Genomic DNA, 23,366 nt, shown 5'->3' on the forward strand with positions numbered 1-23,366 from the left:
AACGCACACTTCCGTAATTTAACCTAACCATGCTTAGATAATCGAAACGACGTGTTAGAGAGATTTATGACGCGCATAAGCATGGTAATTAAAACGACACATTAAAGAGACATTAGACGAGACATATTAATCTAGCGTCACTTTTCACGAATACTTTGCGTAATATAACCTAACCATGCTTAGGTAATCGGAATGACTTGTTAAACAGACTGGTGACGCGACATACTACTAATCTTGCTTCACTTTTTACGCGCAATTTGCGTACTATAACCTAACCATGCTTAGGTAATCCGAACGACGCGTTAAAGAGACTTGAGACGCGACATACTAATCTAGCGTTACTTTGCACGCACACTTTGCGTAATATAACCTAACCCTGCTTAGGTAATCGGAACGACGCGTTTGAGAGACTTCTAACGTGACATAAGCATGGTAATCGAAAACGATGCATTAAAGAGACTTGAGACGCGACATACAAATCGAGCGTCACTTTTCACGCACACTTTGCGTATTATAACCTAACCATGCTTAGGTAATCGGACCGACATGTTAAAAAGACTTGAGACTCGACATACTAATCTGGCGTCACTTTTCACGCACAATTTGCGTAATATAACCTAACCATGCTTAGGTAATCGGAACGACGAGTTCAAGAGACTGGTAACACGACATACTAATCTAGCTTCACTTTTCACGCACACTTTGCGTAATATTACCTAACCATGCTTAGGTAATCCGAACAAAGCGTTAAAGAGACTTGAGACACGACATACTAATCTAGCGTTACTTTGCACGCACACTTTGCGTAATATAACCTAACCATGCTTAGGTAATCGGAACGACGCGTTTGAGAGACTTGTGACGCGAAATAAGCATGGTAATAAAAAAAGATGCATTAAAGAGAGTTGAGACGCGACATACAAATCGAGCGTCACTTTTCAGGCACACTTTGCGTAATATAACCTAACCATGCATAGGTAATCGGATCGACGCGTTAAAGAGACTTGTGACGGGACATACTAATCTAGCGTCACTTTTAATGCACACTTTGCGTAATATAACTTAACCATTCTTAGGTAATCGGAACGACGTGTTAGAGAGAATTGTTACCCGACATAAGCATGGTAATCGAAACAACGCGTAAAAGAGACTTGAGACGCGACATACTAATGTAGCGTCACTTTTCACGCACACTTTGCGTAATATAACCTAACCATGCTTAGGTAATCGGAACGACGCGTTAAAGAGACTTGAGATGTGACATACTAATCTAGCGTCACTTTTAATTCTTACTTTCCGTAGTATAACCTAACCATGTTAGGTAATTGGAACGACGCGTTAGAGAGACTTGTGACGTGACATAAGCATTGTAATCGAAATGACGCGTTACAGAGACTTGAGACGGGACATACTAATGCACCATCACTTTTCATGCACACTTTGCGTAATATAACCTAACCATGCTGAAGTAAGAAAGACGCATTAAAGAGACTTAAGACGCGACATACTAATCTAACGTCACTTTTCACACTTTGCGTAATATAACCTAACCATGCTTAGGTTATCGGAACGACGCGTTAAAAAGACTTGTGACTCGACATACTAATCTAGCGTCACTTTTCACGCGTCGTTCCGATTACCTAAGCATGGTTAGGTTATATTATGCAAAGTGTGCGTTAAAAGGGACAATTGATTAGTATGTCGCGTCTCTAGTCTTTTTAACGCGTCGTATCGACCTAAGCATGGTTAGGTTATATTATGCAAAGTGTGCGTGAACAGTGACGCTAGATTAGTATGTAGCGTCTCATGTTTCTTTAACCCGTCGTTTCGATTACCATGCATGGTTAGTATGTAGCATGCTTATGTAGCGTCACAAGTCTCTCCAACGCGTCGTTTTGATTACCTGAGCATGGTTAGGTTATACTACGCGAAGTGTGCGTTAAAAGTGACGCTAGATTAGTATGTCACGTCTCAAGTCTCTTTAACGCGTCGTTCCGATTACCTAAGCATCGTTAAGTTATATTACGCAAAATGTCTGTAAAAAGTGACGCTAGATTAGTATGTCGCGTCTCAAGTGTCTTTAACCCGTTGTTTCGATTACCATGCTTATGTCGTGTGACAAGTCTCTCTAACGCGTCGTTACGAGTACCTAAGCATTGTTAGGTTATATTACGCAAAGTGTGCGTTAAAAGTGACGCTAGATTCCTATCACAAGTTTCTTTTAACACATCGTTCCGATTATCTAAGCATGGTTAGGTTATATTACGCAAATTGTGCGGGAAAAGTGATTCTAGATTAGTATGTCGCGTCTCAAGTCTCTTTAACGCGTCGTTTCCATTACCATGCTTATGTCACGTCACAAGTCTCTCTAATGCGTCGTTCTGATTACCTAAGCATGGTTAATTTATATTATGGAAAGTGTGCGTTAAAAGTGAAGCTATATTACTATGTCGCGTCACAGGTCTCTTTAACGCGTCGTTCTGATTACCTAAGCATGGTTAGCTTATATTACGCAAAGTGTGCGTGAAAAGTGACCCTAGATTAGTATGTCGCGTCACAAGTCTCTTTAATGCGTCGTTCAAATTATCTAAGCATGGTTAGGTTATATACACAAAGTGTGCGTGAACAGTGATGGTAGATTAGTAAGTCGCGTCTTAAGTCTCTTTACTGCGTCGTTTTGATTACCATGCTTTTGTCGTGTCACAAGTCTCTCAAACGTGTCGTTCCGATTACCTAATCATGGTTTGGTTATATTATGCAAAGTGTGCGTTAAAATTAGCGGTAGAGTACTATGTCGCGTCACAAGTCACTTTAACGCGTCGTTCTGATTTCCTTAGCATGGTTAGGTTATATTACTTAAAGTGTGCGTGAAAAATGACGTTAGATTTGTATGTTGCGTCTCAAGTTTTTTAAACGCGTTGTTCCAATTACCTAAGCATGCTTAGGTTATAATGGGAAAAGTTACTCTAGATTAGTATGTCGCGTCTCAAGTTTTACGCGTCGTTTCGATTACCATGCTTATGTCGCGTCACAAGTCTCTCTAACGCGTCGTTCTGATTACCTAAGCATGGTTAATTTATATTATGGAAAGTGTGCGTTAAAAGTGAAGCTAGATTACTATATCGCGTCAAAAGTCTCTTCAACGCGTCGTTCGTATTACCTAAGCAAGGTTAGGTTACATTACACAAAGTGTGCGTAAAAACTGACGCTAGATTAGTATGTCACGTCACAAGTCTCTTGAACGCGTCGTTCCGTTTACCTAAGCATGATTAGGTTATATACTTAAAGTGTGCGTAAACAGTGATGCTAGATTAGTATGTAGCGTCTCAAGTTTCAAGTCTCTTCAACGCGTCGATTCGATTACCTAAGCATGGTTAGGTTATATTATGGAAAGTGTGCGTTAAAAGTGAAGCTAGATTACTATGTCGCGTCACAAGTCTCTTTAACGCGTCGTTCCGATTACCTAAGCATGGTTAGGTTACATTACGCCAAGTGTGCGTGAAAAGTGACGCTAGATTAGTATGTCGCGTCACAAGTCTCTTTAACTAGTCGTTCTAATTACCTAAGCATGGTTAATTTATACTATGGAAAGTGTGCGTTTAAAGTGAAGCTAGATTACTATGTCACGTCACAAGTATCTTTAACGCGTCGTTCCGATTACCTAAGCATGGTAGATAATATACCAAAAGTGTGCATGAACAGTGACGCCAGATTAGTCGCGTCGTATTTACTACCATGCTTATGTCGCGTCACAAATCTCTCAAACGTGTCGTTCCGATTACCAAATCATGGTTAGGTTATATTATGCAAAGTGTGCGTTAAAATTGACGGTAGAGTACTATGTCGCATCACAAGTCACTTTAACGCGTTGTTCCGATTACCTAAGCATTGTTAGGTTATATGACGCAAAGTGTGCATGAAAAGTGACGGTAGATTATCTTACGCAAAGTGTCCTTGAAAAGTGACGCTAGATTAGTTTTTCGCGTCTCAAGTCTCTTTAACGCGTCGTTTCGATTACCTAAGCATGGTCAGGTTATATTACGCAAAGTGTGCGTGAAAAGTGACGCTAGATTAGTATGTCGCGTCTCAAGTCTCTTCAACGCGTCGATTCGATTACCTAAGCATGGCTAGGTTATATTACGCAAAGTCTGCGTGAAATTTAACGTTGGATTAGTATGTCGCGTCTCAAGTCTCTTTAACGCCTCATTTTAATTACCATGCTTATATCGCGTCACAAGCCTCACTAATGCGGTGTTCCGATTACATATGCATGCTTAGGTTATATTACACAAAGTGTGCGTGAAAAGTGACGCTAGATTAGTATGTCGCGTCTCAAGTCTCTGTAACGCGTCCTTTCGATTACCATGCTTAAGTATAATAGTAAGTGTACGTTAAAAGTGAAGCTAGATTACTACGTCGTGTCACAAGTCTCTTTAATGCGTCGTTCTTATTACCTATGCATGGTTAGGTTATATTACGCAAAGTGTGCGTGAAAAGTGACGCTAGATTACTATGTCGCGTCACAAGTCTCTTTAACGCGTCTTTCCGATTACCTACGCATGGTTAAATTACATACGAAAAGTGTGCGTGAAAAGTGACGCTAGATTAGTATGTCGCATCTCAAGTCTCTTTAACGCGTCGTTCCGATTATCTAAGCATGGTTAAGTTATAATACGCAAAGCGTGCGTTAAAAGTGACACTAGATTACTATGTGGCGTCTCAAGTCTCTTTAACGCGTCGTTTCGATTACCTAAGCATCGTTAGGTTATATTACGCAAAATGTGCATAAAAAGTGACGCTAGATTAGTAAGTCGTGTGTCAAGTCTCTTTAACGCGTCGTTTCGATTACCTAAGCATGCTTAGGTTATATTATGCAAAGTGTGAAAAGTGACGCTAGCTTAGTATGTCGAGTCTTAAGTTTCTTTAGCCCGTCGTCTCGATTACCATGCCTATGTCGCGTCACAAGTCTCTCTAACGCGTTGTTCTGATTACCTTAGCATGGTTAGGTTATATTACGCAAAGTGTGCGTTGAAAGTGACGCTAGATTACTATATCGCGTCACAAGTTTCTGTAACGCGTCGTTTCGATTACCTAATCATGGTTAGGTTATATACGCAAAGTGTGCGTGAAAAGTGATGCTAGATTAGTATGTCGCGTCTCACTTAAACGCGTCGTTCGTTTAGCATGCTTATGTCGCGTCACAAGTCTGTCTAACGCGACGTTCCGATTACCTAATCATGGTTTGGTTATATTACGCAAAGTGTCCATTAAAATTGACGGTAGAGTACTATGTCGCGTCACAAGTTACTTAAACGCGTCGTTCCGATTACCTAAGCATGGTTTGGTTATATTACGCAAAGTGTGTTTCAAAAGTGACGCAAGATTAGTTTGTCGCGTATCAAGTCTCTTTCACGCATCGTTTCGATTACCTAAGCATGGTTTGGTTATATTACGCAAAGTGTGCGTGAAAAGTGACGCTAGATTAGTATGCCGTGTCTTAAGTCTCGTTAACGCGTCGTTTCGATTACCATGCTTATGTCGCGTCACAAGTCTCTCTAACGCGTCCTTCCAATTTTACCTAAGCATTGTTAGGTTATATAATGCAAAGTGTGCGTGAAAAGTGACGCTGGATTAGTATGTCGCGTCTCAAGTCTCTTCAACGCGTCGTTTCGATTACCATGCTTATATCGTGTTACAAGTCTCTCGAAAGGTCGTTCCGATTACCTAAGCATGGTTAGGTTATATTACACAAAGTGTGCGTGAAAAGTGACACTATATTAGTATGTCGCATCTCAAGTCTCTTTAACGCGTCGTTCCGATTATCTAAGCATGGTTAGGTTATATTATGCATAGCGTGGGCAAAAAGTGACTCGATATTAGTATGTCATGTCTCAAGTCTCTTTAACGCGTCATTTCGATTACATAAGCATCGTAGGTTATATTACGTAAAGTCTGTGTAAAAAGTGACGCTAGATTAATATGTCGCATTTGAAGTCTCTTTAATGCTTCGTTTTAGTCACAATGCTTATGTCGCGTCACAAGTCTCTTTAATGCGTCTTTCCCAACACCTAAGCATGGTTAGGTTATACTACACAAAGTGTGCGTGAAAAGTTATGCTAGATTAGTATGTCGCATCTCATGTCTCTATAACGCGTCGGTCCGATTACCGAAGCATGGTTAGGTTATATTGCGCAAAGTGTGCGTGAAAAGTGAAGTTAGATTAGTATGTCACGTCTATAATATCTTTAAGGCGTCTCTCTAAACGCATCGTTCAAATTACCTAAGTATGGTTAGTTTATACTACGCAAAGTGTGCGTGAAAAATTAAATAGTATGTCGCGTCTGAAATCCTTTTGACGCGTCTTTCCGATTATCTAAGCATGGTTAGGTTAAATTACACAAAGAGTGCGTACAAAGTGATGCTAGATTGGTATGTCGTGTCTCAATTCTTTTTAACGCGTCGTTTCGATTACCTAAGCATGGTTTGGTTATTTTACGCAAAGTGTGCGTTAAAAGTGTTAATAGATTACTATGTCGCGTCTCATGTCTCTTTAACGCGTCGTTTCGATTACCTAAGCGTGGTTAGGTTATAATACGCAAAGTGTGCGTGAAAAGTGTCTTTAACCCGTTATTTCGAAGACCATGCTTATGTCGCGTCACAAGTGTCTCTAACGCGTCGTCCGAATTACCTAAGCATGGTTAGTTTATATAAAAGTGTGCATTAGAAGTGACGCTAGATTACTATGTCGTGTCACAAGTCTCTTTAATGCGTCGTTCCAATTACCTAATCATTGTTAGGTTATATTAAGCAAAGTGTGCGTCAAAGTGACGCTAGATTAGTATGTCATGTCTCTAGTCTCTTTAACGCGTCGTTTCGATTACCATGCTTATGTCGCGTCACAAGTCTCTCTAACGCGTCATTCTGATTACCTAATCATGGTTAGGTTATATTACGCAACGTATGCGTTAAAATTTACAGTAGAGTAATATGTCGCGTCACAATTCACTTTAATTATCGTTCTTATTACCTAAGTATGGTTAGGTTATATTATGCAAAGTGTGCGTGAAAAGTGACGCTAGATTAGTATATTGCATCTCAAGTCTCATTAACGCGTTGTTCTGATTAAGTAAGCATTGTTAGGTTATATTACGCAAAGTGTGCGTGAAAAGTGACGCTATATTAGTTTGTCGCATCTCAAGTCTCTTTAACGCGTTGTTCCGATTAACTAAGCATGGTTAGGTTATATTAAGCAAAGTGTGCGTGAAAAGTGACGCTAGATTAGTTTGCCGCGTCTCAAGTATCTTTAACGCGTTGTTTCGATTAACTAAGCATCGTTAGGTTATATTACGCAAAGTGTGCGTGAAAAGTGACGCTAGATTAGTTTGTCGCGTCTCAAGTCTCTTTAATGTGTCGTTTCGATTACTTAAGAATGGTTAGGTTATATTACGCAAAGTGTGCGTGAAAAGTGACGCTAGATTAGTATGTCGCGTCTAAACTCTCTTTATCGCGTCGTTTCGATTACCATGCTTATGTCGCGTCAAAAGTCTCTCTAACGTGTCGTTCTAATTACCTAAGCAATAGGTTATATTACGCAAAATGTGGCTGCAAATTGACGCTAGATTAGTATATCGCATCTCAAGTCTCTACAATACCTCGTTTCGATTACCATGCTTATCTCGCAAACAAGTCTCTCTAACGCGTTACCTAAGTATGTTTAGGTTATATTACGCAAAGTGTGCGTGAAAAGTGACGCTAGATTTGTATGTCGCGTCTAAAGTCTCTTTAAGGCGTCGTTTCATTACCATTCTTACGTCGCGTCACAAGACTCTTTAACTCATCGTTCCAATCACCTAAGCATGGTTAGTATATATTACGCGAAGTGTGCTTGTAAAGTGAAATAGATTAGTATGTCGTGTCTCAAGTCTTTTTGACGCGTCGTTCTGATTACCTAAGACTGGTTAGATTATATTATGCAAAGTGTGCTTGAATAGTGACTCTAGATTAGTATGTCGCATCTCAAGTCTCTTTAACGCATCGTTTCGATTACCATGCTTATGTCACGTCACAAGTCTCTCCAACGCGTCGTTCTGATTACCTAAACATGGTTAGGTTATATTATGCAAAGTGTGCGTGAAAAGTAACGCTAGATTAGTATGTCGCGTCACAAGTCTCTTTTACGGGTCGTTTCGATTACCTAACAATGGTTAGGTTATATACGCAAAGTGTGCGTAAAAAGTGACGCTAGATTAGTATGTAGCGTCTCAAGTCTCTTTAACGCGTTGTTTCGATTACCATGCTTATGTCGCGTCACAAGTCTCTCTAGCGCGTCGTTCCGATTTCCTAATCATGGTCATATTATACTACGCAAAGCGTGCGTTCAAATTGACGGTAGAGTACTATGTCGCGTCACAAGTTACTTTAACGTGTCGTTCCGATTACCTAAACATGGTTTGGTTATTTACGCATAGTGTGCGTGAAAAGTGACTCTAGATTTGTATGTTACATCTCAAGTCTCTTTGATGCGTCGTTTCGATTACCTAAGCATGTTTAGGTTATATTAGGCAAAGTGTGCTTGAAAATTGACGCTAGATTAGTATGTCACTTCTCAAGTCTCTTTAACGCGTCGTTTCGATTACCATGCTTATGTCGCGTCACAAGTCTCTCTAATGCGTCATTCCAATTACCTAAGCATGGTTAGGTTATATTACGCAAAGTGTGCGTTATAAGTGACATTAGATTAGTATGTCGCGTCTCATGTCTCTTTAACGCGTTGTTCAGATTATCTAAGCATGGTTAGGTTATATTATGCAAAGAGTGTGTAAAAAGTGATGCTAGATTAGTATGCCACGTCTCAAGTCTTTTTAACGCGTCGTTTTGATTACCTAACCATCGTTAGGTTATATTACGCAAAGTGTGCGTAAAAAGTGACACTTAATTAGTATGTCGCATTTCAAGTCTCTTTAACGCGTCGTTCCGAACACCTAAGCATGGTTAGGTTATGTTACACAAAGTGTGCGTGAAAAGTGACACTAGATTAGTATGTCGCGTCCAAAGTCTCTTTAAGGCCTCGTTTCATTAACATTCTTATTTTGCGTCACAATTCTATCTAACGCATTTATCTAACTACCTAAGCATGCTTAGTTTATATTAGGCAAACTATGCGTGAAAAGTGAAATAGATTAGTATGTCGCGTCTCAAGTCTTTTTGACGCGTAGTTCCGATGACCTAAGCATGGTTAGGTTAAATTACGCAAAGAGTGCGGAAAAAGTGATGCTAGATTGGTATGTCGCGTCTCAAGTCTCCTTATCGCGTTTCGAGTCTTTTTAACGTGTCGTTCTGATTACCTAAGCATGGTTAGGTTATATTCCGCAAAGTGTGCGTTAATAGTGACAATAGATTAGTATGTCGCGGCTCATGTCTCTTTAACGCGTCGTTTCGATTACCGAAGCATGGTTAGGTATAGAGAAAAGTGAAGCTAGATTAGTATGTCGCGTCACAAGTCTCTCTAACACGTTGTCCCAATTACCTAAGCATAGTTTGGTTATATTACGCAAAGTGTGCGTGAAACGTAAATTTAGATTAGTATGTCATGTCTCAAGTCTCTTTAACCCGTCGTTTCGATTACCATACTTAAGTCGCATCACAAGTCTCTCTAACGCGTCGATCTGATTACCTAAGCATGGTTAGTTTATATTATGGAAAGTGTGCGTTAAAAGTGAAGCTAGATTACTTTGTCGCGTCACAAGTGTCTTTAACGCGTCGTTCCGATTACCTAATCATGGCTAGGTTATATTACGCAAAGTGTGCGTTAAAATTTACGGTAGAGTACTATGTCGCGTCACAAGTCATTTCAACGCGTCGTTCCGATTACCTAAGCATGGTTAGGTTATATTACGTAAAATGTTCGTGAAAAGAGACGCTAGTTTAGTATGTTGCGTCTCAAGTCTCTTTAATGCGTTGTTCCGATTAACTAAGCATGATTAGGTTATATTACGCAAAGTGTGCGTGAAAAGTGACAATGGATTAGTTTGTCGCGTCTCAATTCTCTTTATAGCGTTGTTTTGATTACATAGGCATGGTTAGGTTATATTAAGCAAAGTGTGCATGAAAAGTGACGCTAGATTAGTATGTGACGTCTCAACTCTCTTTAACGCGTCGTTTCGATTACCATGCTTATGTCGCGCCACAAGTCTCTCTAACGCGTCGTTCCGATTACCTAAGCATGGTTAGGTTACGCAAAGTGTGCGTGAAAAGTGACGATAAATTAGTATGTCGGGTCTCAAGTCTCTTTAACTCGTCGTTCCGATTACCTAAGTATTGTTACGTTATATTACGCAAAGTGTGCATAAAAGGCGAAGCTAGATTAGTATGTCGCGCCTCAAGTCTCTTTAATGCGTCTTTTTGAATACTATGCTTATGTCGCGTCACAAGTCTCTTTAACGCGTAGTTCCGAAAATCTAAGCATGGTTTGGTTATATTACACAAAGTGTGCGTGAAAAGTGACGCTAGATTAGTATGTCGTGTCTCATGTCTCTTTAACGCGTCTGTCCCATTACCTATGCAGTTAGATTAAATTACGCAAGGTGTCCGTGAAAAATGACGCTAGATTATTATGTTGCGTCTAAAGTCTCGTTAAGGGGTCGTTTCGTTACCATTCTTATGTCGCGTCACAAGTCTCTCTTACGCATCGTTCCAATTACCTAAGCATGGTTAGTTTACAATACTCAAAGTGAGCGAGAAAAGTGAAATAGATTAGTAAGTCGCGTCTCATGTCTTTTTAACGCGTTATTTCGATTGCCTAAGATAACGCGTTGTTCCGATTAACTAAGCATGGTTAGGTTATATTACGCAAAATGTGTGTGAAAAGTGAGTCTAGATTAGTTTGTCGCGTCTCAAGTCTCTTTAACGCGACGTTTCGATTACTTATGTATGGTTAGGTTATATTACGCAAAGTGTGCGTGAAAAGTGACGCTAGATTAGTATGTCGCGTCTCATCTCTCTTTAACGCGTCGTTTCGATTACCATGGTTATGTCACATCACAAGTCTCTCTAACGTGTCGTTCCAATTACCTAAGCATTGATAGGTTATATTACGCAAAATGTGCGTGAAAAGTGAAGCGATATTAGTATGTCGCGTCTCAAGTCTCTTTGACGCGTCGTTTCAATTACCATACTTATGTCGCGTCAAAAGTCTCTCTAACAAGTCGTTCCGATTACCTAAGCATGGATAGGTTATATAATCCAAAGTGTGCGTGAAAAGTGACTCTAGATTCGTATGTCGCGTTAGAAGTCTCTCTAACCCGTCTTTCCTGTTACCTAAGCATGGTTCGGCTATATTACGAAAAGTGTGCGTGAAAAGTGACGCTAGATTAGTATGACGCGTCTTATGTCTCTTTAACGCGTCTGTCCCATTACCTATGCGGTTAGATTAAATTACGCAAGGTGTTCGTGAAAAATGACGCTAGATTAGTATGTTGCGTTTAAAGTCTCGTTAAGGGGTCGTTTCTTTACCATTCTTATGTCGCGTCACAAGTCTCTCTAATGCATCGTGCCAATTACCTAAGCATGGTTAGTTTACAATACTCAAAGTGTGCGAGAAAAGTGAAATAGATTAGTAAGTCGCGTCTCATGTCTTTTTAACGCGTCGTTTCTATTGCCTAAGATGTGAGTGAAAAGTGACGCTAGATTAGTATGTGGCGGCTCAAGTCTCTTTAACACGTTGTTCCGATAAACTATGCATGGTTAGGTTATATTACGCAAAGTGTGCGTGAAAAGTGAGGCTAGATTAGTTTATCGCGTCTCAAGTCTCTTTAACGCGACGTTTCGATTACTTATGTATGGTTAGGTTATATTACACAAAGTGTGCGTGAAAAGTGACGCTAGATAAGTATGTCGCGTCTCATCTCTCTTTAACACGTCGTTTTGATTACCATGCTTATGTCGCATCACAAGTCTTTCTAACGCGTCGTTCCAATTACCTAAGCATTTATAGGTTATATTACGCAAAATGTGCGTGAAAAGTGAAGCGATATTAGTATGTTGCGTTTCAAGTCTCTTTGACGCGTCGTTTCAATTACCATACTTATGTCGAGTCAAAAGTCTCTCTAACAAGTCGTTCCGATTACCTAAGCATGGTTAGGTTATATTATCCAAAGTGTGCGTGAAAATTGACGCTAGATTAGTATGTCACGTCACAAGTCTCTCTAACGCGTCTTTCCTATGACCTTAGCATGGTTCAGCTATATTACGCAAGGTGTGTGTGAAAAGTGACGCTAGATTAGTATGTCGCATCTAAAGTCTATTTAAGGCATCGTTTCATTAACATTTTTATTTCGCGTCACAAGTCTCTCTAACGCATCGTTCCAATCACCTAAGCATGGTTAGTTTATATTACGCAAATTGTGTGTGAAAAGTGAAATAGATTAGTATGTCACGTCTCAAGTCTTTTCGACGCGTAGTTCCGATTACCTAAGTATGGTTAGGTTAAATTATGCAAAGAGTGCTGAAAAGTGATGCTAGATTAGTATGTTGTGTCTCAATTCTTTTTAACGCGTCATTCCGATTACCTAAGCATGGTTAGGTTATATTACGCAAAGTGTGCGTTAAAAGTGACAATAGATTAGTATGTCGCGTCTCATGTCTCTTTAACGCGTCGTTTCGATTACCTAAGCATGGTTAGGTATTTTACGCAAAGTGTGCGTGAAAAGTGACGCTAGATTAGTATGTCGCGACTTAAGTGTCTTTAACCCGTTGTTTCGAATACCATGCTTATGTCGCGTCACAAGTCTCTCTAACGCGTCGTCCCGATTACCTAAGCAAGGTTTGGTTATATTACGCAAAGTATGCGTTAAAAGTGACGCTAAATTACAATGTCGCATCACAAGTTTCTTTAACGCGTCGTTCCGATTATCTAAGCGTGGTTTGGTTATATTACGCAAAGTGTGCGTGAAACTTGACTCTAGATTAGTATATCGCGTCTTAAGTGTCTTTAACGCATCCTTTCGATTACCATGCTTAAGTCGCATCACAAGTCTCTCTAACACGTCCTTCCGATTACCTAAGCATGGTTCGTTTATATCATGGAAAGTGTGCGTTAAAAGTGACGCTAGATTACTATGTTGCGTCACAAGTCTCTTTAACGCATCATACCGATTACCTAAGCATGATTAGGTTATATTACGCAAAGTGTGCGTGAAAAGTGACACTAGATCAGTATGTAGCGTATCAAGTCTTTGTAACGCGTCGTTTAGATTTCCATGCTTATGTCGTGTCACAAGTCTCTCTAACGCGTCGTTCCGATTACCTGATCATGGTTAGGTTATAATTCGCAAAGTGTGTGTTAAAATTTACGGTAAAGTATTATGTCGCATCACAAGTCACTCAACGCGTCGTTCCGATTACCTAAGCATGGTTAGGTTATATTACGCAAAGTGTGCGTGAAAAGTGACGTTAGATTAGTTTGTCGCGTCTCAATTCTCTTTAAAGCGTTGTTTTGATTACATAAGCATGGTTAGGTTATATTAAGCAAAGTGTGCGTGAAAAGTGACACTAGATTAGTATGTCACGTCTCAACTCTCTTTAACGCGTCGTTTCGATTACCATGCTTATGTCGCGCCACAAGTCTCTCTAACGCGTCGTTCCGATTACCTAAATGGTTAGGTTACACAAAATGTGCATGAAAAGTGACGATAGATTAGTATGTCGGGTCTCAAGTCTCTTTAACTCGTCATTCTGATTACCTAAGTATTGTTACGTTATATTACGCAAAGTGTGCATAAAAAGCGACGCTAGATTAGTATGTCGCGCCTCAAGTCTCTTTAATGCGTCGTTTTGAATACTTTGCTTATGTCGCGTCACAAGTCTCTTTAACGCGTAGTTCCGAAAATCTAAGCATGGTTTGGTTATATTACACAAAGTGTGCGTGAAAAGTGACGCTAGATTAGTATGTCGCGTCTCATGTCTCTTTAACGCGTCTGTCCCATTACCTATGCAGTTAGATTAAATTACGCAAGGTGTCTGTGAAAAATGACGCTAGATTATTATGTTGCGTCTAAAGTCTCGCTAAGGGGTCGTTTCATTACCATTCTTATGTCGCGTCACAAGTCTCTCTTACGCATCGTTCCAATTACCTAAGCATGGTTAGTTTACAATACTCAAAGTGAGCGGTGAAATAGATTAGTAAGTCGCGTCTCATGTCTTTTTAACGCGTCATTTCGATTGCCTAAGGTAACGCGTTGTTCCGATTAATTAAGCATGGTTAGGTTATATTATGCAAAATGTGCGTGAAAAGTGAGTCTAGATTAGTTTGTCGCGTCTCAAGTCTCTTTAACGCGAAGTTTCGATTACATATGTATGGTTAGGTTATATTACGCAAAGTGTGCGTGAAAAGTGACGCTAGATTAGTATGTCGCGTCTCATCTCTCTTTAACGCGTCGTTTCGATTACCATGGTTATGTCACATCACAAGTCTCTCTAATGTGTCGTTCCAATTACCTAAGCATTGATAGGTTATATTACGCAAAATGTGCGTGAAAAGTGAAGCGATATTAGTATGTCGCGTCTCAAGTCTCTTTGACGCGTCGTTTCAATTACCATACTTATGTCGCGTCAAAAGTCTCTCTAACAAGTCGTTCCGATTACCTAAGCATGGATAGGTTATATTATCCAAAGTGTGCGTGAAAAGTGACTCTAGATTCGTATGTCGCGTCAGAAGTCTCTCTAACCCGTCTTTCCTATTACCTAAGAATGGTTCGGCTATATTACGAAAAGTGTTCGTGAAAAGTGACGCTAGATTAGTATGACGAGTCTTATGTCTCTTTAACGCGTCTGTCCCATTACCTATGCGGTTAGATTAAATTACGCAAGGTGTTCGTGAAAAATGACACTAGATTACTATGTTGCGTCTAAAGTCTCGTTAAGGGGTCGTTTCTTTACAATTTTTATGTCGCGTCAAAAGTCTCTCTAATGCATCGTTCCAATTACCTAAGCATGGTTAGTTTACAATACTCAAAGTGTGCGAGAAAAGTGGAATAGATTAGTAAGTCGCGTCTCATGTCTTTTTAACGCGTCGTTTCGATTGCCTAAGGTGTGAGTGAAAAGTGACGCTAGATTAGTATGTGGCGGCTCAAGTCTCTTTAACACGTTGTTCCGATTAACTAAGCATGGTTAGGTTATATTACGCAAAGTGTGCGTGAAAAGTGAGGCTAGATTAGTTTATTGCGTCTCAAGTCTCTTTAACGCGACGTTTCGATTACTTATGTATGGTTAGGTTATATTACACAAAGTGTGCGTGAAAAGTGACGCTAGATAAGTATGTCGCGTCTCATCTCTCTTTAACACGCCGTTTCGATTACCATGCATATGTCGCATCACAAGTCTCTCTAACGCGTCGTTCCAATTACCTAAGCATTTATAGGTTATATTACGCAAAATGTGCGTGAAAAGTGAAGCGATATTAGTATGTCGCGTTTCAAGTCTCTTTGACGCGTCGTTTCAATTACCATACTTATGTCGCATCAAAAGTCTCTCTAACAAGTCGTTCCGATTACCTAAGCATGGTTAGGTTATATTATCCAAAGTGTGCGTGAAAATTGACGTTAGATTAGTATGTCACGTCACAAGTCTCTCTAACGCGTCTTTCCTATGACCTTAGCATGGTTCAGCTATATTACGCAAAGTGTGCGTGAAAAGTGACGCTAGATTAGTATGTCGCATCTAAAGTCTATTTAAGGCATCGTTTCATTAACATTTTTATTTCGCGTCACAAGTCTCTCTAACGCATCGTTCCAATCACCTAAGCATGGTTAGTTTATATTACGCAAATTGTGTGTGAAAAGTGAAATAGATTAGTATGTCACGTCTCAAGTCTTTTCGACGCGTAGTTCCGATTACCTAAGTATGGTTAGGTTAAATTACGCAAAGAGTGCTGAAAAAGTGATGCTAGATTAGTATGTTGTGTCTCAATTCTTTTTAACGCATCATTCCGATTACCTAAGCATGGTTAGGTTATATTACGCAAAGTGTGCGTTAAAAGTGACAATAGATTAGTATGTCGCGTCTCATGTCTCTTTAACGCGTCGTTTTGATTACCTAAGTATGGTTAGGTATTTTACGCAAAGTGTGCGTGAAAAGTGACGCTAGATTAGTATGTCGCGACATAAGTGTCTTTAACCCGTTGTTTCGAATACCATGCTTATGTTGCGTCACAAGTCTCTCTAACGCGTTGTCCCGATTACCTAAGCAAGGTTTGGTTATATTACGCAAAGTATGCGTTAAAAGTGACGCTAAATTACTATGTCGCATCATAAGTTTCTTTAACGCGTCGTTCCGATTATCTAAGCGTGGTTTGGTTATATTACGCAAAGTGTGCGTGAAACTTGACTCTAGATTAGTATATCGCGTCTTAAGTGTCTTTAACGCATCCTTTCGATTACCATGCTTAAGTCGCATCACAAGTCTCTCTAACGCGTCCTTCCGATTACCTAAGCATGGTTAGTTTATATCATGGAAAGTGTGCGTTAAAAGTGACGCTAGATTACTATGTCGCGTCACAAGTCTCTTTAACGCATCATACCGATTACCTAAGCATCGTTAGGTTAAATTACGCAAAGTGTGCGTGAAAAGTGACACTAGATTAGTATGTCGCGTATCAAGTCTTTGTGACGCGTCGTTTAGATTACCATGCTTATGTCGTGTCACAAGTCTCTCTAACGCGTCGTTCCGATTACCTGATCATGGTTAGTTATAATACGCAAAGTGTGTGTTAAAATTTACGGTAAAGTATTATGTCGCGTCACAAGTCACTCAACGCGTCGTTCCGATTACCTAAGTATGGTTAGGTTATATTACGCAAAGTGTGCGTGAAAAGTGACGTTAGATTAGTATGTTGCGTCTCAAGTCTCTTTAACGCGTTTTTCCGATTAACTAAGCATGGTTAGGTTATATTACGCAAAGTATCCGTGAAAAGTGACGGTAGATTAGTTTGTCGCGTCTCAAGTCTTTTTAACTCGTTGTTTTGATTATATAAGCATGGTTAAGTTATATTACGCAAAGTGTGTGTGAAAAGTAACGCTAGATTATATAAGCATGGTTAGGTTATATTACGCAAAGTGTACACTAGATTACTATGTCGTGTCACAAGTTTCTTTAACGCGTCGTTTTGATTACCATGCTTATGTCGCGTCGCGAGTCTCTCTAACGCGTCGTTCCGATTACCTAAGCATGGTTAGATTATATTATGGAAAGGGTGCGTTAAAAGTGAAGCTAGATTACTATGTCGCGTCAGAAGTCTCTTTAACGCGTCGTTCCGATTACCTATGCATTGTTAGGTTATATTACACAAAGTGTGCGTGAAAAGTGACGCTATATTAGTATGCCGTGTCACAGGTCTCTCTAACATGCTGTTCCGGTTTCCTTAGTATGGTTAGGTTATATTACGCAAAGTGTGCGTTAAAAGTGACGCTCGATTACTATGTCACGTCTCAAGTCTCTGTAAGGCGTCGTTGCAAATACCATTCTTATGTCGCGTCACAAGTCTCTCTAACGCGTCGTTCCAATTACCTAAGCATGGTTAGTTTATATTACGCAAAGTGTACGTGAAAAGTGACAATAGATTATTTTGTCGCATCTCATGTCTTTTTGACGCGTCGTTCCAATTACCTAAGCATGGTTAAGATATACTACGCAAAGAGTACGTAAAAATTGATGCTAGATTTGTCTAACGTGTCTCAAGTCTCTTTAATGCGTCTTTCCGATTACCTAAGCAAGGTTAGTTTATATTACGCAAAGTGTGTGTTAAAAGTAACAAGTCACTCAACGCGTCGTTCCGATTACCTAAGCATGGTTAGGTTATATTACGCAAAGTGTGCGTGAAAAGTGACGTTAGATTAGTATGTCGCGTCTCAAGTCTCTTTAACGCGTCGTTTTGATTACAGTGTTTATGTCGCGTCATAAGTCTCTCTATCGCGTCGTTGCGATTACCTAAGCATGGTTAGGTTATATTACGCAAAGTGTGCACAAAAAGGTGACGCTAGATTACTTTGTCGAATCACAAGTTTCTTTAACGCGTCATTTAGATTACCATACTTATGTCGCGTTACGAGTTTCTCTAACGCGTCGTTCCGATTACCTAAGCATGGTTATGTTATATAATGTAAAGTGTGCGTTTAAAGTGAAGCTAGATTACTATGTCGCGTCACAAGTCTCTTTAACGCGTCGTTCTGATTACCTAAGCATAGTTAGGTTATATTACGCAAAGTGTGCGTGAAAAGTGACTCTATATTAGTATGTCGTGTCACAAGTCTCTCTAACGCGTTGTTCCGATTACCTAAGCATGGTTAGGTTATATTATGCAAAGTGTGCGTGAAAATTTACGGTAGATTAGTATGTCGTGTCTCAAGACTCTTTTACTCTTCGTTTCAATAACCATGCTTATTTCGCGTCATAAGTCTCACTAACGCGTTGTTTCTATTACCATGCTTATGTCGCCTCACAAGTCTCTTAAGCGCATCATTCCGATTACCTAAGCATGGTTAGGTTATATTACGCAAAATGTGCGTGAAAAGTGACGCTAGATTAGTATGTCGCATCTTTAGTCTCTTTAACGCGTCATTCGATTACCTATGCATGGTTAGGTTATATTACGCAAAGCGTGCGTGAAAAGTGATGCTAGATTAGTATGTCGAGTCTCAGTCTCTTTAACGCGTCGTTTCAATTACCATGCTTATTTCGCGTCACAAGTCTTACTAACGCGTCGTTCTGATTACCTAAGCATGGTTAGGTTATATTACGCAAAGTGTGCGTGAAAAGTGACGCTAGATTAGTATGTCGCGTCACAAGTCTCTTAATCTCGTCGTTCCGATTACCTAAGCATGGTTAGGTTATTACGCAAAGTGTGCGTGAAAAGTTACGCTAGATTAGTATCTCATGTCTCAAGTCTCTTTAACGCGTCGTTTCGATTACATGATTATGTCGCGTCACAAGTCTCTCTAACGCGTCTTTCCGATTACCTAAGCGTTCGGTTATATTACGGAAAGTGTGAGTTAAAAGTGACGTTAGATTACTATGTCGCATCACAAATCTCTTTAACGCGTCGTTCTGATTACCTAAGCATGGTTAGATTATACTACGCAAAGTGTGCGTAAAAAGTGACGCTAGATTAGTATGTCGCGTCACAAGTCTCATTAACCGTCGTTCAGATTACCTAAGCATGGTTAGGTTATATTATGCAAAGTGTGCTTGAAATGTGACGCTAGATTAGTATGTTGCGTGACAAGTTTCTTTATCGCGTCACCTAAGCATGGTTCGGTTATATTACGCTAAGGATGCCTTAAAAGTGACGCTAGAATAGTATGTCGCGTCACAAGTCTCATTAACGCGCCGTTTTGATTACCTATGCATGGTTAGGATATATTATGCAAAGTGTGCGTGAAAAGTGACTCTAGATTACTATGTCACGTCACAAGTCTCTCTTACAAGTCGTTCCGATTACCTAAGCATGGTTAGATTATATTATACAAAGTGTGCATGAAAAGTGACTCTAGATTAGTATGTCGTGTCACAAGTCTCTCTAAAGTGGTGTTCCTGTTACCTATGCATAATTAGGTTATATTACGCAAAGTGTGCGTGAAAAGTGACGCTAGATTAGTATGTCGCATCTCAAGTATCTCTAAGGCATCGTTTCATTAGCATTCTTATTTCGCGTCACTAGTCTCTCTAAGCATGGTTAGTTTATATTACGCAAATTGTGCGTGAAAAGTGAAATAGATTGGTATGTTGTGTCTCAAGTCTTTTTAACGCGTCGTTCCGATTACCTAAGCATGGTTAGGTCATATTACGCAAAGTATGCGTTAAAAGTGATAATTTATTAGTATGTCTTGTCTCATGTCTCACGTCATTTCGATTATCAAAGCATGGTTAGGTATATTACGCAAAGTGTGCGTGAAAAGTGACGCTAGATTAGTATGTCGCTTCTCAAGTGTCTTTAACCTGTTTTTTTTAATACCATGCATATGTCGCGTCACAAGTCTCTCTAATGCGTCGTCCCGATTACCTAAGCATGGTTTGGTTATATTACGCAAAGTGTGCGTTAAAAGTGATGCTAGATTACTATGTCATGTAACAAGTTTCTTTAACGCGTCGTTCTGATTACCTAAGCGTGGCTAGGTTATATTACGAAAAAGCGAGCGTGAAACGTGACCCTAGATTAGTATGTCGCGTCTCAAGTCTCTTTAACGCGTTGTTTCGATTACCATGCTTAAGTCGCATCACAAGTCTTTTTAACGCGTTGTTCCGATTACCTCAGCATGGTTAGTTTATATCATGGAAAGTCTGCGTTAAAAGTCAAGCTAGATTACTATCTCGCGACACAAGTCTCTTTAACGCATCGTTCCGATTACCTTACATGGTTAGGTTATATTACGCAAAGTGTGCGTGAAAAGTGACGCTAGATTAGTATATCGCGTCTCAAGTCTCTCTAACGCGTCGTTCCGATTACCTAATTATTGTTAGGTTATATTACGCAAATAGTGTGTTAAAATTTACGGTAGAGTACTATGTTGTGTCTCAAGTCACTTCAATGCGTCGTTCCGATTACCTAAGCATGGTTAGGTTATATTACGCAAAGTGTGCGTTAAAAGTGACGCTAGATTAGTATGTTGCGTCTCAAGTCTCTTTAACGCGTTGTTCCGATTAACTAAGCTTGGTTAAGGTATATTACACAAAGTGTGCTTGAAAAGTGACGTTAGATTAGTATGTCGCGTCTCAACTCACTTTAACGCGTCGTTTCGATTACCATGCTTATGTCGCGTCACAACTCTCTCAAACGCATCGATTCGATTACCTAAGCATGGTTAGGTTATATTATGCAAAGTGTGCGTGAAAAGTGACGCTAGATTAGTATGTCGCGTCTCAAGTCTCATCAACGTGTTTTTCTGATTAACTAAGTATGGATAGGATAGGTTACGCAAAATATGCGAGAAAAGTTTGTTCCGATTAACTAAGTATGGATAGGTTATATTACGCAAACTGTGCGTGAAAAGTGACGCTAGACTAGTACGTCGCTTCTCAAGTCTCTTTAACACGTCGTTCCAGTTACCTAAGCATGGATAGATTATATTACACGCAAAGAGTGCGTAAAAAGTGATGCTAGATTTGTAAGATGTGTCTCAAGTCTCTTTAACGCGTCGTTCCGATTACATAAGCATGGTTAGGTTATATTAACGCAAATTGTGTGTTAAAAGTGACAATAGATTAGTATATAGTGTTTGAAGTCTTTTTAACAAGTCTTTCCGATTACCTAAGCATTGTTAGGTTATATTACGCAAACTGTGCGTGAAAAGAGACGGTAGATTAGTATGTCGCGTCTCAAGTCTCTTTGACGCGTCGTTTCGATTACCATGCTTATGTCGCGTCACAAGTCTCTCTAACGCGTTGTTCCGATTACCTAAGCATGGTTAGGTTATATTACGCAAAGTGTGCGTAAAAAGGGACAAGTTTCTTTAACCCGTCGTTTTGATTACCATGCTTATGTCGCGTCACGAGTCTCTCTAACGCATCATTCCGATTACCTAAGCATGGTTAGATTATATTATGGAAAGTGTGCGTTAAAAGTGAAGCTGGATTACTATGTCCTGTCACAAATGACACGTCGTTTTAATTACCTAAGCATGGTTGAGATATACTACGCAAAGAGTACGTAAAAAGTGATGCTAGATTAGTATGACGTGTCTGAAGTCCCTTTAATGCCTCTTTCCGATTACCTAAGCATGGTTAGTTTATAGTACGAAAAGTGTGTGTTAAAAGTGACAATAGATTAGTATGTCGTGTCTGAAGTGTTTTTAACGCGTCGTTCCGATTACCTATGCATGGTTAGGTTATACTACACAAAGTGTGCGTGAAAAGTGATGGTAGATTAGTATGTCGTGTCTCAAGTGTCTTTAACGCGTCGTTTCAATTACCATGCTTATGTCGCATCGCAAGTCTCACTAACGCGCCGTTCCGATTGCCTAAGCATGCTTAGGTTATATTACGCAAAAGTGTGCGTGAAAAGTGACGTTAGATTAGTATGTCGCGTCTCAAGTATCTTTAACGCGTAGTTTTGATTACCATGCTTATGTCGCGTCACAAGTCTCTCTAACGCGTCGTTCCGATTACCTAAGCATGGTTAGGTTATATTACGCAGAGTGTGCGTGAAAAGTGATAATAGATTAGTATGTCGCATCTCAAGTCTCTTTAACGCGTCGTTTCGATTATCATGCTTATGTCGCATCACAAGTCTCTTTAACGCGTCGTTCTGATTATCCAAGCATGGGTTATATTATGCAAAGTGTGCGTGAAAAGTGACGCTAGATTAATATGCCGTGTCTCAAGTCCCATTAACGATTCGTTCCGATTACCTAAACATGGTTAGGGTATATTACGCAACATTTGCGTGAAAAGTGACGCTAGATTAGTATGTCGCATCTCAAGTCTCTTTAACGCATCGTTTCGATTACCTGAGCATGGTTCGTTTATATTACGCAAAGTGTGCGTCAAAAGTGACTGTAGATTAGAATGTCGCATCTCAAGTCTCTTTAACGCGTCGTTTTGATTACCTGAGCATGGTTAGGTTAAATTACGCAAAGTGTGCGTGAAAAGTGACCCTAGAATAGTATGTCGTGTCTCAAGTCTCTTTAACGCGTCGTTTCGATTACCATGTTTATGTTGCGTCACAAGTCTCTCTTATGCGTCGTTCCGATTACCTAAGCATGGTTATTTTATAATATGGAAAGTGTGCATTAAAAGTGAAGCTAGATTACTATGTCGCGTCATAAGTCTCTTTAACGCGTCGTTCTGATTACCTAAGCATAGTTAGCTTATATTACGCAAAGTGTGCGTAAAAAGTGACGCTAGATTAGCATGTCGTGTCTCAAGTCTCTTTAACACGTTGTTTCGATTACCATGATTATGTCGCGTCACAAGTCTCTCTATCGCCTCGTTCCAATTACCTAATAATTGTTAGGTTATATTATGAAGAGTGTGCGTGAAAAGCGACAATAGATTAGTATGTCGCATCTCAAGTCTCTTTAACGCGTCGTTTCAATTACCATGCTTATGTCGCGTCACAAGTCTCTTTCACGCGTCGTTCCGGTTATCTAAGCATGGGTTATACTACGCAAAGTGCGCATGAAAAGTGACGATAGATTAGTATGTCGCGTCTCTAGTCTCATTAACGCGTCGTTTTGATTAAATAAGAATGGTTAGGTTATATTACACAAAGTTACGCTAGATTAGTATGTCGCATCTCAAGTCTCATATACGCGTCGTTTCGATTACCTAAGCATGGATCGGTTATATTACACAAAGTGTGCGTGAAAAGTGACGGTAGA

Source organism: Mercurialis annua, linkage group LG5, assembly GCF_937616625.2.
Source record: "Mercurialis annua linkage group LG5, ddMerAnnu1.2, whole genome shotgun sequence".
Lineage (NCBI taxonomy): Eukaryota > Viridiplantae > Streptophyta > Magnoliopsida > Malpighiales > Euphorbiaceae > Mercurialis > Mercurialis annua.